Raw genomic sequence first — 5549 nt, forward strand, 5'->3', positions numbered from 1 at the left:
CCCTCAGGCCCAGAGGTCATTGGCCTGTCTAGGTGTCATCCTCCCCTGAGACCCTGCCCCTCTCACCGGGTTGGTAGCTGACCTGCCCCTTCCCTCCCCCTCCCCCTCCCCCGGGAGCTTAAAAGGGTAATCAGACCATACGGTCGCTATTCTGTTGGAGCTGTTGCCAAGAATCAGACCTGTGTGACCATGGAATAAAGCTCTGGATATTAACTCTGCAGCAGAATCCGTCTCCTTTGTCTTCACCATCACCTGAAGCTTTCCTCCTGAGGTAAACAGAGTTCCTACCAAGCCTGGACTTGTTCAGCTGCCCAGCTGCAACCACCAGCAAGCTAAAGGTGTCTCTGGGGTGATAGACCACAGCTGCCGCCTTTGGCCCAGCAGCAAGCGTCAGACTGGCCCAGGCACAATCTACCTGGTAATATTTGGATTCATATTCCAATAGGTTATTGTGCTGTGTCTGTGCTGCTGAGCTTTAAAGGAACAGCTCTTGCCAGGACCAGCTCCTCTCCCAGCCCAGCAGGGCTGAGGGCTCTGCCTGCAGGCACTGAGGGGACAGGAGCCAGGCAGAGACAGGCTGAAGGCAATCAGGATTGGGAAGAGATTGAGCTGAGATTTCACTTGGGGAAAGATCTTCACAGCCCTGTGCATGGTGAGTGTGTGGGTGCAGGGCAATGTCCCCTGTGCTCCTGGAGGGATCTCCTGAAGCCAGCACACCCCACAGCCTGGGGGATGTGTCGGGAGGACTCTCCCAGTTTCTCTGTGGCACAGGAGGAGGAGGAGGAGGATGTGCTGCAGAGTGGGGCTGCCCTGGGCACCGTCAGAGGGGCAGGGCAGGACGGCTCCTGCTGCCAGGGACGGCTGCAGGGGCTGAGCTGGGGCTGTAGCCAGGGCTGCCCAGAGCTGTCCTGTAGAGCGGCTCCTGCAGCCCTCAGGGCTCTTGGCCAGCCCAGGGCATGTGCCACCTGCCAGGGGCAGCTCTCAGCCTGCCTGACAGCTCCCCATGGATGCTGCAGGGGAAAAGTTGGAGGTGGAAGGAGCCACCCCCACTAGGCCAGATTCCTCCTGCTCTGGAGATGGTGCTGCATGGCCAGGGCTGCTCTCAGCTTTCTCCTCAAGGGAAGGGAAATGGGCTGTCAGCTTTGGCTGTGTCACTGAGACTCCTGCACTGTCAGCCTGGGCGTCAGCAGATGTGCCTCAGATCTCCCTCAGAATGTGCCTCCTCAGCCTCCTCTCCCTACAGACAGCAGCAGCAGCACCTTGGCTTGCAGCATCTCTGTTTGTCTGGCCTGCCCTTAAGGCCCTGCTTCCAGGTAGATGCCCCTGGGCAGTGCCCTGTGCTGGGAGGCGTCTGCAGGGCAGAGCTGAGCCCCCAGGGCTGGGCTGGGCACTGGCAGCACTGGCAGGGACAAGGCTTGGATAGAGAGAAACAGCTCCCAGTAGGCACAACTCCAGGCAGCAGAGAGTCAGACCAGCCCTTAGTGTCCCTCTCTTGCCAGATGCACAGGGAAAGAGCAAAGAGTTTCGAGAAATTTTTTTTAAAACAGGAGCATTTCAAAAGTCCACTTTGTTTTCAAGCACATTTTAAGTGTGATTACCCTGAACTAGTGGGTGGTGAAATGATTACAGGGCACCTGTATCGGGACCAGCAGGTCTGAGTGCAATGGGGCATGGGGAGCCCTGTTTTTCTTCCGGGCTCCCCAGTGTTCAGCCTGAGAGCAATGCTGAATATGAATCAGTATCTCAGCAGCACAAACACCTGCTGACGAAAATCTAGCAATGTCCCCTACCAGCAAGAGAATTGATTTTGATGGGATTCCAAGCACAACCCATAGTACTGACTCAAAAATTTGGTCCCAGCTTGGCACTTCTCAATGTCTTCTTTCAACAGTCCATGATTCCCAGAGTGAAGGAATGTCCAACAGCAGCTCCATCAGGCACTTCCTCCTGCTGGCATTGGCAGACACGTGGCAGCTGCAGCTCCTGCACTTCTGCCTCTTGCTGGGCATCTCCCTGGCTGCCCTCCTGGGCAATGGCCTCATCATCAGTGCCGTAGCCTGCGGCCACCACCTGCACACACCCATGTTCTTCTTCCTGCTCAACCTGGCCCTCAGTGACCTGGGCTCCATCTGCACCACTGTACCCAAAGCCATGCACAATTCCCTCTGGGACACCAGGAACATCTCTTGCACAGGATGTGCTGCACAGGTTTTCTTCTTTCTCTTCTTTATGGGAGCAGAGTTTTTTCTCCTGACCATCATGTGCTACGACCGCTACGTGTCCATCTGCAAACCCCTGCACTAGGGGACCCTCCTGGGCAGCAGACCTTGTGCCCACATGGCAGCAGCTGCCTGGGCCACTGCCTTTCTCTATTCACTGCTGCACACAGCCAATACATTTTCCCTGCCTCTGTGCCATGGCAATGTCCTGGGCCAGTTCTTCTGTGAAATCCCCCAGATCCTCAAGCTCTCCTGCTCCAAATCCTACCTCAGGGAACTTGGGCTTCTTGCTGTTAGTGTTTGTTTAGTTTCTGGATGTTTTGTGTTCATTGTTTTCTCCTATGTGCAGATCTTCAGGGCAGTGCGGAGGATCCCTTCTGAGCAGGGACAGCACAAAGCCTTTTCCACCTGCCTCCCTCACCTGGCTGTGGTCTCCCTGTTCCTAATTACTGCAGTATTTGCCTATTTGAAGCCCCCCTTCCTGTCCTCCCCATCCCTGGATCTGGCCCTGTCAGTTCTGTACTCGGTGGTGCCTCCAGCCCTGAACCCCCTCATCTACAGCCTGAGGAACCAGGAACTCAAGGATGCCCTGAGAAAATTGATGAGACTGTATTTTCAGAAGCATTTCAGAACAATTTTCTGCTGCAGAGCCTTCAGAATGTAACTCTTTACAATCTCAGACTTTTTTTCCCTATTTGTTTATTTCTTCTTTGCTAACTTTTTCCATTGTCATGTTGTGGTTTTTTACAAAATGCTTTACTATTACTCTTTGCATTTGTACATTAATGTCTACTTTTGTTGTGAAATAAAAAGACTTAAATAAAAAGAATTTAAATAAAAATAAATTATTTTGTTGATCTCATCTTCCAGGATTTTTGGCAGCCCTTCTCTGTCCCTCCAGGGGCAGTGCCTGTGCGCAGAGTGGAGGGAAGAGACTCCCAGTACAGCAGCACAGCCAGGGACAATGGCCCTGGCTCTTCCCACATCTGCTCTGCCCAACTCCAGCCTGTCCTTCCCAACCCTGCTGTGGGTGCAAGGCTGGAGTGCTCTGGCAGCTTGGTTGCTGTCCCAGTGCTGCATGTCCCTGCTGTGACCACAGGCAGGGCCAGGCCATGGGCACTGCTGGGACACAGCTGGGCTCCAGCACAGCAGCTCCTGCAGCAAAGGGCATCTCCTGAGGGCAGGGCAGGGAGGCTTTGCTCCCCTCCAGAGCTGCTGTCAGCAATGTGCTCCAGGAATGCCCTGGCACAGCCAGAGCTCCTGGCATGGACCTGAGGCAGCAGCAGAGCAGGGCCTGGGCTGTGTCTCTGTTCTGGGACAGCCCAGGAAGGTGCCCCAGGGCAATTGTCCCACACCAGCCCCTGCAACCACCACTGCCAGCACTGGCCTCTCCCCACCTGCAGGAGGTTGTTTGTCCCTGTTCACAGGGACACCAAGTGACCAGGCCAGCAGGCCATGTTTGCTCTGTGCTGAGGAGATCTCAGCAGTGCATTGTGTGTGTGTGGGGAGGTGAACCCCAGTGAGCACAAACACCATCAGCAGCACCCAGGGGTGGCACAATTCCAGTGGCACAAACAGGGCCTTGAGGCCACTTCACTCTGAGAGTAACGTCCTCTGGGAAAACACCTGGATTGTTTGCTGGGTTGTGGTTAGGACTGCACAGAGAGAAATATCCCAGGCAGGGAGGCTCCAGGGAAAAATGCTCAGGGCAGTCATGGACTGCACAGAGAGACATTGGATACAGTGAGGGTCTGTGGGGAGAAATCAGAGCTGCCTCCCTTCTGAACCAGCCCGAGGACCTGGACAGGGCTCTGCTGTGTTCTGGGAACTGAGCTGGAACTGAGGGAGGTTGAAAAGGCCTTTGGTGTCAGGGCTGTTAAGAAGGCCGGGCAGTGTCACTGTGGGACTTCTTTCAAACCCCTTGGAAAGGCCAGAGCCATCCCAGAGGGTCCTGGGCACTTGGGAAGGGCAGACATGGAACCAGTCTGCAAACAGGGCAGGGAGGGGCACTGGGAGAGTCACAGCCTGGTCAGGCTCAGCAGGGAAGGGGATGTGGCAAATCCTCCTGCAGCCATTCCAGGCACTGGCGGGATAGGGCAGGGACTGCAGAACCCATGTGGAAGGGAAAAGAAGGGGATGTTGTGTGCCCGGACTTCAGCTAGGCCTGGGACAGGGTTTGTTGTGGTCTCCTCAGAGCCAGACTGGAGAGAGCTGGGCTGAAGGCATGGAACATGGGCTGGGTGGGAATTCGGCTGAACAATGAGGGTCAAATGTCATCCATGGTACAGAGTCCTGTTGGCAGCCATGCCCTGGTGACATCCCTCAGTGACCAGCCCTTGGCCACCACTGTGGAATATTTCTATTGTCTCTAAACCCGCATGAAATGTACGTTCAGTTCCATTGTGGATGCTGCCAAATTTCAGGGACTGAACTGATGTGTGACTGTGACTGAACTGATCTAGTTAATCGTGACTGCAAAATATAATTGGGCAAGATGACTGAGTTGGGTAAATTTGTCTTGCTGTCAGATGCCAAGCAAACCCAAGAAAGGGCAGAAAAAACTTATGCATCAGAAGAAAAGCAGTTCAATAGGGAAAAGCCCAAAGCCAACCAAAAAAACAAATGCCCAAACCCAATCAAAAAACCCAAAGCAAGACCCACCCACAACAACACAAAAACCCTATAAACAAACCAATCACAAGAAGAAAAGGTCACAAACAGAAAAAAAGCAAATCCACAGGAAATGTCTTAACAGCAGAAAATGTTTGACCACCTTGCGGCAGGAGAGGATTCTGTATGTGTTGGTGCTGTTTTGAAAGAAAAATGTCTGAAAAAAGAAATTAATCTCCTACCCTCCTTGTCCCCCCACTTGTCTCAGTTGATTGCTGATCATGGTGTGACATGGAATGGAACATCCTTGGGTCAGTCCAGCCCAGCTGTCCCATCCCTGTCCCCAGGAACACTTGCCCACCCCAGGCCCATAGGTTGGGGGGTTGCAGATGCCTCATGCAGGGCGAGCACTGAGACAAGGACAGCAGAACAGAACAACATTTACTCTTGTCAAGGACAGTAGAACAGAACAGCACAGCCTTGGAGAAACTGATTGAGGATGTACCTCTGGCAAGCAGAAGTCACACAAAATGCAAGCAGGATGCCAGCTCAGCTCTGCAAGGCTGACAAAGCAGAAGTTATGCAAAACAATAATGTTGTTCTTACTCAAAAGGAGGGGTCAAGGAACAGTCAACTAAAAAGGACACTGGATGTTGAAGACAGACCCCAAAGAATCATAAAAGGATTTGTGGTAAGGGGTGCAACTATGTCAAATAAACT

The 5549-nt window shown here is 53.3% G+C and overlaps 1 pseudogene; it reads left to right on the top strand.

The window, feature by feature from the left end:
- The first annotated feature begins 1914 nt into the window (after window positions 1–1914).
- LOC131569664 (olfactory receptor 14C36-like) lies at window positions 1915–2883 on the top strand (annotated as a pseudogene).
- Window positions 2884–5549: the final 2666 nt, after the last annotated feature.

Source organism: Ammospiza caudacuta, chromosome 30 (assembly GCF_027887145.1).
Source record: "Ammospiza caudacuta isolate bAmmCau1 chromosome 30, bAmmCau1.pri, whole genome shotgun sequence".
NCBI lineage: Eukaryota > Metazoa > Chordata > Aves > Passeriformes > Passerellidae > Ammospiza > Ammospiza caudacuta.